The sequence below is a fragment of the Pseudorasbora parva genome, chromosome 10 (assembly GCF_024679245.1).
Source record: "Pseudorasbora parva isolate DD20220531a chromosome 10, ASM2467924v1, whole genome shotgun sequence".
Lineage (NCBI taxonomy): Eukaryota > Metazoa > Chordata > Actinopteri > Cypriniformes > Gobionidae > Pseudorasbora > Pseudorasbora parva.
This window is the reverse complement of record NC_090181.1, coordinates 28,556,971-28,571,163: the sequence shown is the minus strand read 5'-3', so window position 1 is coordinate 28,571,163 and position 14,193 is coordinate 28,556,971. Positions and strand designations below refer to the sequence as shown.

General features: G+C 38.2%; 1 protein-coding gene across 5 annotated transcripts in view; it reads left to right on the top strand.

Moving 5' to 3' along the window:
* foxn3 (forkhead box N3) overlaps positions 1-14,193 on the top strand; it is a 133,024-nt gene that overhangs the window by 21,290 nt on the left and 97,541 nt on the right. The window contains exon 1 of one of the 5 annotated variants that reach the window (XM_067455747.1): positions 13,025-13,143. The exons of the other annotated variants lie outside the window; for them this stretch is intronic. The gene's annotated coding sequence lies outside the window, so the exon portion shown is untranslated. Of the gene's footprint in view, positions 1-13,024; positions 13,144-14,193 lie in introns of those variants that run through there. 5 annotated transcript variants of the gene reach the window in all.

Genomic DNA, 14,193 nt, shown 5'->3' with positions numbered 1-14,193 from the left:
AACAGAGTTCAACTGCACTTTGTTGCCAAGTCCACATTTTTTCCGCGGGTTGAAGATATATAGACCCATGAGCGTGAATTTTAGCAGGTAACCTTGCCAAAATAACACTCATTTTACCCCCTAAACGCGATTTTTTTTTCCCCGGAGAACCCCCCGAGAAGCTATTAGGGCTAGTAGTTGGCGCGTTTTGTTGTAAAAACTTGGCAACCCTGAAATCAGGCTGGAATACACGATCTTTGCCAGTGTTGTAAAATAATTGAATGATACACAGAGTACTTACCCAACATGATCATCATTTCTGAGAGAAATTGTGAAGGTGAATGCATATACAAACAAGCTCTTCGATTAGGATTCTAAAAAATATAATCCAAGCCCCTTTGATGATGTGATGATTACGTTACTGTTGATCATCTGTCCTTCATCGTCTAAAGCCCGCCCTGATGATTTCATTGGTCACACGCTTAATAACTCGCAATTGTGAGAACTTAAGTCAGAATAGTTACAATTGCAAGATATAAAATAGCTGTTAAAAAGCTTTGCCATCACAGGAATACATTACATTTAAAAAAATATTCAAATAGAAAACAGTTTTTAGATATTATTACTATTCCACAATATTAGTTTTTACAGTTTTTTGTTAATCGAAGTACTTTTTCCACATCTGTCTTAAAATTTATATTTTAAAATATTTTTGTTGAATAAAATGCTGCTACCATAGATATCCAGACAAATCCTGGTGGATAAAAGCAAGTCTCACCCTTTAAAATTTCCAATGAACTTTTTGTTTTGTTGTCCAGAGGTATGGATCTACCTTTTTCCTAACGAGACCACTGTGTTTTAGATTATGGGAGGCAATTCTGATTTGGAAAAGTTGTGCTCGAATAGACTGAAACAAAATTTCAAATCAGAAGGTTGCACTACAAATAAACCTTATCCGTCAGTTTGACTAAAAGGGCTGTACAATTTCCTTCATGTTCTATTTTCACACGTCAGGAGAATAACATAAAGCTTGGTATTTTAATAGTATAACAAGAAAATCTATGGCAAGAGCTCTTTTTTAGTTGCTGCATTATTTTCCCACTTTTTTTAATGTATTTTTTTCCCCCTTTGTATTCTTCTGACAACATATATTGTACATTTGCATTTGGGGAGAAAAACAAGAGTGCATTCCAGTCATTATTCATGAGACATTTTTTCCCACTATATTTGTGAAGACATTTTCATACATATGCACTATGGAAGCACTGAAATGTTGGCAAGAACATACACTCTCAGAATGACCCCTTTGCCAAGGCTGCTTTACGACATAATAGATATTGTTCTATATGAAACGGGAATGAATGTGAAGTCATCATGTTTGAAAGGAAAGCAGGTCAAATGAGCAGGAGAGCTTAAGAATGTCTCTCACATGCTCCCACTGACCCCGCTATCACTGAGACGGCTTTGTTTAGCGCTGATATGGAACCTCTTCCTCTGGTTATAGCTATACCATGAGCTTAATTCAAGAGCGCCGCCTGCCACAATGATGAATAATAGCTTATCTCTGTGACCACAGTTGACCTCGGGGATGTATTCGGCTGGAGGTGGCTGCTTGTGTGAATGTGCAGGTCAGGTTTTGATGACAATGTGTGAGCCAGCCAATGGCCTCATGAGGAAAATCTAAAAATCTAAAGGTTTAATTAAGTTAGTGTTAGGTTTGGGTTCACAGGATAGAAAACATCATTAGCTCAGCGTAGAAGTCAATGGAAAGTGTCCACCATGATCGGTATTTGTATTAATGCTAATGACACCAACATCTAACCACCTGCTCTGCACATTTTGTATGTATCACTTATCAGTTCAGAGGTTCGTTCAATTCAACTCTTAAGTGTCCTTCACAGGATGTTCCACTATTATAAGTGATGTTTCAGTATGAAAGGAACGTACATGTTCAGTTCAAAGGGCACTGCTAACGCCATAGGGAACAAGGGAACATCGATACATCACTTAACGAGAAATGGAGTGGCAAATGTACATGTCATTGCGTAAAGCTCCAACACTTGAAGAAGTTAGAATAATTTAAAGGCGTTAAAATAAAAGAAGTTAAGGCTCTAGGATTTTTATTGAGTTTAATTAGTCCCGTGTGTGGTTTATGCACCAGGCCTGGGATTGAGAACCACTGGGTTAATTGACAATAATGTGCATGTTTTATTCTTGTTTATGTCCCTGTTTGCCATTGTAGAGGAGGATGCTGGGTGATTAGAGGTGGATCCTCAGGTACCGGAGATGGTATTATCATCGGTGCGCGAATGAACGTTTCTGATCCACGCTCTGTTATTAAAGATTAAGAGTGCTTTACAACCTCATCTAGCAGGATTTCTGCGGAAAGTCTAGAATCTGCTCCCTGGGCCGTGTGTGAGGGATAAAGAGTTGTGTCCTATGCTGAACTGCGATATACTGAGATGATGGTCTCTCTCCCTCGAAGGACTTCAACGTCACCTTAGTCCTTCTCTCAGTCCAGTGCTCGCCCCGATAACATCAGTCTCCACTACGGGAGGCTTATCACTGAGCCAGGCCTGCCATTGTGTTTATGGCTGTGCTTTGAATCAGTAAGACCCCTCTAATATATATCTGCAGGGCTCGTAAAGGAGCCGGTGTATAGCTTTTATTGACTCCTCTGGAAGACATTGGAGACGTAGATCAAAAGGAATGCTCTCCAAAATGCTTGCGGTCGGGGGACGAATATACTTTCATTTAAGAACAAGCGGTTTGCGTGCCGTCTTCCCCTTTGAGTAGTAAATGTGGACAAAGCACACTGTATCCGTGCTGTGGCTGTTTGTTTTAGCTCCATTTCCAAACCTAAGTCGCTTTTCCCGCTGTCAGGCCAAACTGTTCTCCTTGCTTAACGGGCCAGCCGGTACGGGTATGGTTTTATTTTCCGCCGTTGGGGCTGATAACGGTGCTCTTTGGAACATAATACAAATGCATCAGTTGTTGGTGAAGCAAGAGTTTCCAGACGACGTGACTATAAATAGCGACAACGTTATTGAGGTTGATATTTCTTATAATTGTATTGTATGTGTTCACATTGCTCAAAGAGAGTGCTTAGCCAGGCAACAGACAAGTGACCAATCCTGAGTGGCGGTGTCACTACACCCATTCTACAAGCACAGTTCAGCGCGGTTAGCCAACCGCATTGAATATTCCAGTTCGAGAGTGTTTTGTAATCGTGCCGAACAAGACTCAAGTTGAAATATAACTGGAACCGTTCTTAGAACTGTTCAGCCTAAAAGTGGAAAAGTAGCTATGTTGAGGCAGCATTTTAAGGCGAAGAATGTTCCAAAAGGTAGTGCCTGCTAAGTTGACTTGTTTTAGCTTGTTTTCAGCCTAAAGGTGATGCTACACGGGGGAACTTTTTTGAGCGATGTTGCTTGAGCACTTCCCATTAAGAGTGGGCAACAAATTTCTATGTCGATACTTTAGATTGGTCGTGGGCCCTGTGTCTCACCTGGTTGCCCGTTGACGACAACATTGTCCAAAAACATTGCTCAAGAAGTTGCCCCGTGTATCATCACCTTAAGGCAGCATCACGTGTCATGTGTAAGAATTAGGAATGTCCCAATACCATTTTTTCACTTACGATACCGATTCCGATGCCACAGCTTTGGCTATTTGCCGATTTTTATTTTATTCTTGGACTCGGAAGAATAATATATATATATATATATATATATATATATATATATATATATATATATATATAATTTTATTATTATTTTTTCTTTTCTAAATAACTCTTTAGCCTATTTGGGACACTTTAAAGGGATAGTTCACCCAAAATTGAAAATTCCTGTATACCTGTATAAGTTTCTTTGTTCTGCTGAACACAAAAGAAGATATTCTGAAGAAAGTTTGTAACCAAGCTGCTTTGGAGGCACCAATGACATCCATAGTAGGAATGAATCTTTCAACATGATAAAAAATAAATCTATACAGGTTTGGGACAACTTGAGGGTGAGTAAATACACTGACAGAATTTAAATTTTTGGGTGAACTCTCCTTTTAAAAAGTCATTCTGAACCAGCAATCACTTTTTCTGACAATTCTGAAATTCAAAAATGTTTATTTTTGAATACATTTTTATGACTCTATTATTATGTAATTGTGTCCCATTTTTTATTTAAATGTTTTTTAACTGTCATAAACTTTAGATTAAGAATTAGACTTATTTATTATGTATGATTAATAATAATAAATTAGGATTTTGATTACTTATTTCACGGGATGGGTGGCAACGCATGGGGGACATGGGTAATGTCCTTATATTTTACCCTCTCCTTGTAATACCTGTATAATATGCCATTATACACATTTGTGTCCTGATATTTATTGTATGTATTATAATTATTTGTAATACTGGCCAGTAGAATATGTTTGCAGAAACCCATTGGGTCTTATGAGGATTTGTTAGGAGTGCTGTTTGTTTTGTTGATGCCTATGTAGACCATTCCAAATGTCACAAGGTTCCATGATGATTAGGATGCTGGTTTAAAAGGCAGTATGTAGTGTGGCAGCTCACTTTGGTTTTAAAGAGTACTTATGTCTTTTTATTATGGTCTCTCTCTCTCTCTCTCTCTCTCCTCTCTCTCTCTCTCTCTCTCTCTCTCTCTCTCTCTCTCTCTCTCTCTCTCTCTCTCTCTCTCTCTCTCTCTCTCTCTCTCTCTCTCTCTCTCTCTCTCTCTCTCTCTCTCTCTGTCTGGTAATGAATGCCCCGCTGCAGGCTCCCAGAGGCAGTCAGACTTGAACAATTATAATCTTCCCAGTGCACCCGAGACCGCGGCCCCGCCCGCATGTAACACCATTAATTGCATTGTTACGTGTTATTGTACCGAATGGCACTGTCGTCTTGAGTGCTGTTTACTAATGAAACGTGTTGCGCAGCGAGACAGTTTGTGCCTATTTAACGTGGCTATTAAACCTAAAGCAGCCATATACTGATCCCCCCTCCTTTTGGGACTGAGGAAAAAGAAAGAAAGAAAAACTACAACTGAAGCGTTCCCGTGAGGCGCACCTTCGTTAGGAGCCTGTTAGAGAGGCCTGAGTGAACAGGAAGAAGTTTCCTTTCCCCTCCCAGCGCTTAACCCTCTTAAAAAAGGTTCTTCATAGGTTTACTGCAGTACCTCGGGTTCAGCAAAGAACCCTTTTCTAGTCAAGAACCACTTTTCTGCTGTATAGTTGGGTTGTCATGGTGCCAAAATTTCAGTAGTCAGTTAGTCGAGTTCCATGTTTTACCATGCCTAATATTGATATAGCTTACTGCAGTGTGCAACAAGTGTCTTATAGTTGTCACAGAGCGAATGCAGCATTATAACATAACTTTCAACACACTCAAATGTATCAAATATGATGAAACAGCGCTGCGTTACCCCACATATGCATGACCGGAAGAAACAGAAGTGGACGTTTGCATAATAAATGCTCCACTGCTCTGAGCCGTGTTGTCGCGCTCGTCTCTCTTTAGCAATCGCTCCAGCGGCATCATTCCTCTCCCGCAGCTCTCGGCCCCACACTGCTACAGTAACGTTAATAAATACTTAATACATTAGCTCATCCACGAATATGATTTCTGCCTGAATCTCATCAGGTTGTTTTCCACCGGCTGTAGAGGTAAAGACTACATCTTTCATGATTCCGCAAAATCAATGCATTATTAAGCTATGCCTAGCGACCGATCAAAGAACAAATAATATAGCAAATAATAGAGCAAGATATTAATTATATAAACACTAAGTACTTTGACTTTGAGTTAATGTGATTTATTTATTTATTTATCCTACAGCCTGAGATGCTATATTTTAGTATACGGTATTTATTTTAATTTAATTCAATTATTTTTAATTTAATTTTGTTATTTTATTTTTTTATTTAAATTTTTTTTTTGTAGAAAAAAATTAATTCCATTAATTGACTTACTGTACTCTCTGGCAAGACTGCCTTTTTGATCACATAATACATTTTTAACGTTAACATGCACATCTGCAATCACTCACCTGTTGGTCAGCACTTTATTAAAATATGTATAAATATATTTGATTTGTTACCAGACTTTCTGATATCCTTACTTCAAAGAGTTCTTGAGTATAGTTGGCTGTTTGGTTCTTAGGACATCGAAGTTCTTGATGTCACTTTTGAAAGTTTTTTCATATAACAGTCATATACTAGCCTGAAAAGCCAGACCCACATCAAGATGTTTGGTCTGGAAACTCACCATTGACAGGGCTCAATCTGAGGGGCGGGATAAACGGTTGTCTTTCAAACTCCCTCTGTACGCGATAGGATAGCGCTACAATTAACCAGAGCAACGAAGGTGAAACAGAGCTTGTTGATAGATTAAACATTCACCGTATCCGGTCGGCTAAACTCCGAACACATCTTTCCTTTTTAAGAATGACTTCAGTGCCGTTCTTTTTTCTTTTCTCAGAGAAAAGCTTAACTCCAAGTCTTCCAGAGTCAAGGTCAAAGCTGATTCGAATCGAAAGACCGCCGTTCACCAGTTTCTGTGTTTACTAGAAGCACGCAAACGCAACTCGGCTGTCGTCATTATGGCCCCGCCCACCGACTCTATACTCGATGTGATTGGCCTGGCAAGACTTTGGCGATTACAGCTCAGAAGGTTATTGAGAGTTGCTAGACGACACTCGCGGGAAGATTATATTTGCTGCCGCTAGGGTGCGTCTAGATTTCTAGGCTATTCATATACAGTATCACCAGTGGATAGATTCAGTTCTTTAAAAAATAAACAGAGAATAGCAAGTTCTTAATCATAGTGTAGTGACCTGATCAGACAATTGAAGCCGTTTTTGTTTCTAACTGGAACTTTTATTATTATATTTTATAAACTTTGTATCCAATTGCGGCCCAATGATCAGCTGAATTGAGTGGTTTGGGTGAGCAGTGTCTTAATTTTCATTAAGTGCACACTCCCCTTGAGGCTCTGCATCCTTGGACTCAGCTGCTAACTGGGTTTCCCTTGTCACTGCTACACTGACAAATTCAATTTCCTGTCTCCCGGGTGCTCTCTGTAGGCCCTGAGCTGATGCTCGCAACAACAGGGACTTACTCCATCATGCTGCTGCCCCAGGTTGAGTGTGGTGACTAGGATACAGTTACCCATCCTCCTCCTGCATTTCCTGTAGAGATATGCCCGTACATGTGTTTGAGAGTTGTGCGGACATTTTTCTCTGCTCACACCTCTGTCATTGGGATTAGATTAGCCTGTACTCTCATGCCTGGATGCTTTGCTGTATTAGCTGAGCCCCAGCAGGGCAGTGGCATTCATGGGGAGATGGCCGGTTTCTACAATAGAGATAAAGCTGCTGGATTTCAAATCACACTATGCTCACTGACCTTCTGTGAAATGTTAAACCTCAGCCCAGCTCGACTGCTGCGCAATCTCACCTTCTGGCGAGCGCCATGGAGAAGATATACACCTATGGGAGGAGAATTCTGAGGGAATTTGAATGTCAAGGTGTGTGTCTATGTGTGTCCACACGGTTAGAGCGCTCCATGGTAGCCGGGTCCATTTGATTTGCGGCGTGATAAAACCGGGCTCTGCGTTGTAGCGGGTCATATGCATCAACACAGCAGCTCTGTCAGATTTGCTATCGTCGAATGCGGTTCATCTCTGCCGGGATGGGAGCTGGAGCCATTCTGATTTTATCACCGTATGTCCCCTCCAGCCCCACACAGGCCTGTCCTGGGTGGTGGTTGCTCTAATGGTTGAGGATCGCAACTGCTGTCACAAAGGTCCCTGGTTTAATTCAAAGTAGAAACTGAAATCATAACCATTGTGTGTTACATTTGATTCATTACCAGTTGGGATTTCCACATCGGTGTAATTTGCGGGTGGGACGGGTGCGGCACGGATGTACCTGATATAAATGAAACCTGACTAGCAGAGCATTAATTTTGTTCGTTTTTTAAATACGAGTTGATCAGGCTCTGGAATGTGTCGTCTTTGAAATCGTGCTGAGCGGTGTCACTGTTATCAGTGGCGGAAGGCAACTGTGCTCTCTTGACAGTCGTGCACTTCACCTAGATGAACGCTTTAATCTATCGCCCAACGCTGTTACGAAGACTCTCCATTAGTTCAAAAGACAAAATGCACACAAACGAGTGTCTTGACATACAATCACTGATGAACATCTTTGGTTTAAATGAGAACCAAAAAAAGAGGGTGGATTCGAACCCAGAATCTCTGACACGCTTAACAAAAGTTGTACCACCATACAAGTAAGGCACACAAGCAAGGCAAATCTATGTGTTTATTTACTGATATGAAGAATGTCAGAACTAACAATATATTGTATTATAGTAGGTGTAAGGATGAAGCGTGCACGATAAGCATGACTTCTGTCGTGGTTATCGAGCAAATAAATTAAACCCAATGTACTATTGGAATTGGCTTCAGGACATTGTAATGTTATTTTTTCTACAATTGTTATTGCCCCCCCCCCCCCCACACACACACACACACACGCGCACTCCTCTAAAACAAAGTTACGCCACTGGATTTTAAAATAAAATAAATAAATTTTTTATTAATTTATTAATAAATTAATTTAATTAAAATAAAACAACATTTTTAGTTAAATATGAATTTGAATTCAAAAACAATTTAATAATAAGCATTACATTTTGATATATAATGTAAATTGTAAAATTTAATGTGTATATACTTACTATTTGTGTATATATATATATATATATATATATATATATATATATATATATATATATTATATATACAGAATATATATATAATAAAATATTTTATAATGCATTTTATAAAATATAATAAAACAAAATTTAAAATTAAATATGAATTTGAATCCAATGACACAGACAAATATATAGTATATATTATTTTAGTGTATACATGTGTACATTTCTATAAATTGTATATGTATTAACATAAATATACATATACACGTTTATAAATATATGTTTATAAATATGAATAAATTATTCAAAACTTCTGCAGCTTATTTGCCATCCAGTATACCATTAGATCCTAACACAAGCACAAAGAAAAGTCCAGTGCTGTTGTTGTTCATAGCACGGCTGACCTGAGATCCAAAGTCTGCTGTCAGAATGCTAGTGGTGGAGGCTGCATTGCTTCATGAGGGGGTTGGTAGATGTGATTGAGATCCATTATGCGTGATTACATTATGGATATAAATCCACAGCTGAACACAGCATGTACTTTTATGGTGATCCATTACAGCATTTACTCAAAGCTCTTGTTCAATTTGTACCTTTCTTTGCCTCCGATGTATCCAATAAGGAAATCCAGGGGAAAAAAGAATTGAAACTGTGGTGGTAATAAGCTGAGATGTGGTGGAAATCGGGCCGTTTTAATGGGGTCTCAGCTTCTGATGGAAATGAAGAGAAATGGTGGTGATCCTCTGGGGTTCACGGGTGAAAGAATTAACACAGCTTGTCACTCTGTCCTAGCCATCCTCGCGTTACCAGGGTAACGGACGCCCGTGTGTCTCGGACTAACCGTGGTGACACAGTTGCCGCGGCAGCCTGACTGAACCTCTCCTCATGGGCAGCAACCCAGCCAGAGCTGAAACGAGCAGGAATTGGAGTTTCTATCTCAACAGAACAGTGCTAATCTACCCTAATGACCTCTGTGGGGAAAATATATGCAGCCTCTGACACTATCAAGTCTTTGTTTCTGCTTTAATGAGCTCTCAGCTACTAGGTAGAACATTCACGGTAATCTGCTTATTGGCCGCAGTGAGATTAAAAAAAATGTTAGAATATCATATCTTAAATCCAGCTTTGTGGCCTTAAATTAGAACGGGATAATTTATATACTACTAAAATGATAGAATTTGCTGTAAGGATACTTCTTTTTGACAGAATTTTGTCAAACTGGAAGGCTTAGGAGGGGAAGGCAGCAGCGTTGGAGACTAAATTTAGCAATGCTACTGAATTGACTAGATTTAACAGTAGCATGACAGTAGCTCAGTTGTTTCCAAAATACTGCAGCCTTTCTAAGAGACGTTTTCCAACTAGTAGCAGTGTAGCGCAACCACAAAGCTTCATTGCTGTTTTCAATGTCACACTGTAATTTGCATGTGGTTTTACTGCCGAGGCAATAATCAGACATGCTCTTATATGTAGCACTGGAAAATCTGATTTAGTCTAGTGAATGAGTTCATTTGGAGAGTTCATGTAAATGAACTGATAAAAAAAAAAGGTTCACCAATTTGAGTCTCTGCGTATTTTAAGTCTTCTATTTATAGCGGTTTAGTTAATCTTTAGATTCATATTTTCAACTCTGTTGTATAAATTAGAAAATAATCTTTTTTAATATTCTTTTTTATTTTTAAATAGTTGAATCTTTTGTTTAAATCCAAACTTCAGTTTAATGCTGTTACCCTTTTGAGATTTAAAAAACTAAATATTCAAAACATTTATGCTGTGATTAAATTGTAAATGACTTGTTTAATTATTATAATAAATATTAAATAAATTACTTTATTAAGTAATATAATATAATTATTTCATTTTATTATATTTAAAATAAATTTTTATAAAATATAATATTTTAAAATATTTATTTGTATATAAAACAACACATTGCATATTGTTTTCCTTTTATAATCTTCACAAAACCATTTGCTATTGTATTTTTGTATCTGCATTTGCTGTTTACTGTCTTCTCATTTGGTGTCATTAAAAATATTTAATTTTTATGTGTACATTTTTTATATATAAAATAAAATGTTATATAAAATACATAATGATATAAAAGTATTTAATAAACTTTTTATTTCTATGCATAGTTTTTGAATATATAAATAACTTATTCATAACTTTAAAATACAATATTTTAGACACTTGAAATGGCTATACTAACTAGTTGTCTCTTTCAGCTTTGTTTTTTTTATACGCTAATAAGTATAGTGAAGTACTAATGAAGTATATTTTTTCTGCACAACAATAATTGAATCTTTGATGACACACTAAGTGCAATCCACCTTTATTCTACAAAGTGACAGTGTTTGATACACAATGGTAACATGATCTTTAACTCAGTTACTGCATGCAGAAAACAAAATAATAGGAATTAACTTGAAATGGCGGAGCGATTTACTCCGTAACTAAGTGCTGAACGCAATCAAATATTACTGTCACTGTCACTTGATGGTGGATCTGGTGAAGAAGCTGTCAGAGATCAAAACATTGATTTTGAAGATGGTGAACATGACTTTTTTTAATAATATGTTTGAGATTATGAGCCAGATGCTGAGTGTACTGGGAGATGAGCGCTGATGAGGACAGTGATGATGGTATAAAACATCTGCTCAAACCGAACCCTTCCAAGCTCCAAAAATCACCATAATATATATTTGATTCTTCTGTAATTGTTACTCTAATATCAGGAGAGTTTTATATTATTACAACAGGTAGAGATCCACCCGTGTTAGATATAGAGCCGGGTCTCTAAAGACCCGAATATGTAATAATGACTGGTGAAACATTCATGTGTTTAAGGCTTGAAGTGTTGCTTGGCAGGCTATGGATTGCTAACACAACATTATAAAGGAGACTCTATTCAGTCAGATCTTCATTAATATACCAGATGTGTTCATATACAGTTTAAGATATGGTCTGCTCTCACCTCTTTCACAGAGGGTACACTGTCAGAAAAAAGATACATTGCTGTCACTGGGGCGGTACCCTAAGGTACAAAACCAAAAAGGTACTAAAATGTACTTTTAAGGTATTAATAATATGCACTCTTAAAGTACTAATATGTACCATTTAGGGATGAGTAAGGTACAAAGATGTACCTTTTCACTTTTGTACCTTAGGGTACCGCCCCAGTGACAGCACTGTACCTTTTTTTTCTGAGAGTGTAAAATGAGGCTTTTCTCTGGGGTGGATGAGAGAGGAGACGATGTCGAACAAACCCAAACCTGTATTAAACCTGGAACATTCCTGGTTTTGAGAGAGAAAGAGTTATGCTCTCAGACAACTCTGAGTCAGTGAACCAGCATTTTTATAGTGAAATTGTTTACAGACCCTCCGTGCACAAGAGTCTTTGGCTTTGATTAAATGCACTTGGTAGATTAATCAAAAGTGTGGTTGTAAATCATTTCTGCAAGTACTAACCCATGATAACCGTGTTAAGCTGTGGAAACTCTTGCTCAATACTTGGCTCTGGGCACAACAATACTGTGAGCAAAGCGCTGCACAGACCAGCTGTAATTAAAAGCTGTAGTTTCAAATGGGATAAAAAGACTCACTGCAACTTTTGTGATGTTTTTTTCATGCCAAGATTAAAGCCCTTTGATTATTCCTTGTGTAATTGGGGCTATTTGAATGCCGAGTGGTTGTTTTGTGTCTGCTTAGTCAAGGCTTTGAGTTGGACATGGTTTTCTGCTTTGAGCCGTATGAAATCTCTACCTGCCACTTCTCTGTTGTGGAGTGATAAGAGACCTGCTTTAAAAACAGGCTGAGAGCAGCTATTTACTCTCTCTTGGCGGCAGAGAGACCGTGACCTTTCACCTCTCCCTCATTCCTTGAGTACTGACAGCACATGACTTTTTGTTGGAGCCGAGACTGAAAGCCATAAAGTCTGGATTTCTTTTCAAAAGCGCAGAACATATGGATTACCTTCTTTAGGAAAATGCCTGGAGTCCTCCAGCTAAGTCTTCTTCTGTTTGTTTTTCGCATGTAAATGATGTGCCGTGTGGCTGTTTTCATTGAAACATGTCTCCGCAGCTCATAGGAGCTCACAGGCCTGTATCCAATCAGATCCACGGGGGGGGCGTGGCTTTGCCAGTCAGGTTAGTGGAGCATGACATGCAAGTCCACAAGAGGAGGGGCTCCCACAGGTCACACCCTTTCAGAGAATTCTCACAGGTAAACACTCTGAGCAGATGAGTCAAGGCTTGCCGGGACTTTGACGTGGGCCGCGGAGTGTTTATTGTGAGATATTACGTACTTCGGAGTGCCTCGGAATTATGGGAACGGTGGTGTGAGATTACACTTAAATGTCTTTCTGTCTAGAGGGAAGGAAAGTGTTTGTCACAAGAGCTGAGAGAAGCCTGTGGCAAGCTTATGAATGAAATCTCGGAGCAGGTACAGAGTTTATTTTTACTTTCTCACAGGCACATTTATATGTCAGATGGATATTAAGTGTGATGTGCGTCAGGAAACAAGGGTCTTGTGGGGGTATGGATGACAGTTGTTTTGATGTAAAGCTGAAGTATTCTTAAATCTGATTACTTACAATGTAGTCTTTTTCCCTCTTATACTTTTACCCTCCAGCAACAAAACAAATTCTTCTAGGAAACCTCACTCGTTTAAAGCGTGCTGACAGCTAGTTCATCACCAGGTTTGCATGAAGAAAGATTTTTTTTTTTTTTTTTTTAGCTTGGTCCAGTACGCAATCACCTACACAGTACATTTTTTCTTTGTTGGTTTAACTTAAAAAAGTAAGTAACCTGGTTGCGTTAAAATTTTGAGTTTATTGAAATTCAAAATTTGAGTTGATACAATGAAGGAAATCAGTTTAATAAATAGAAACTCAAAATATTATTGTATCTGATCCACATAAACAATGTAATGAATCATGAAAAAGCACAATTTGGCTGCGTCATCACAAATAAAACACAATTTCCAAATATGCTTACAAAATCTTTTAATAATATTTGAATAAAGGTTGTCGATTTTTTTTAAATGTTCGTTGTAGTAACTCACATTTTTTATTTCAATGAACTCAAAATTTTAAGGCAACCAGGTAACTTATTTTTTAAATAATTTGTTTTACAGTGTAACAACTGCATAGCGACGGGCTGAAAAACACCCTGGCTACCACCCAAGCATAATGAAAATTTTGCACATTTACATTTTCTTCCGACGTTGTAAAGGTCTAGTTTAGTCTCATTTTAATCATTTGTTGAGAATGTGACATGTTAGAAGTCATGTTTTACATAAAGTTTACTTTTTCTTGTTTTTGTGGCTGAGTGACTCAGTGAGCGATTTATTACCAGCATGAATAGACTCATTACTTGTTCTTCACCCACTTTAAATGAGTTTTGTGCTTGTTTTAACGCAGCTCTCCCAATCAAGCGAGCAAAACAATGACAGTTTGGCAGTCGCTTGGCTTGTAACATCAGGACGGTCCGC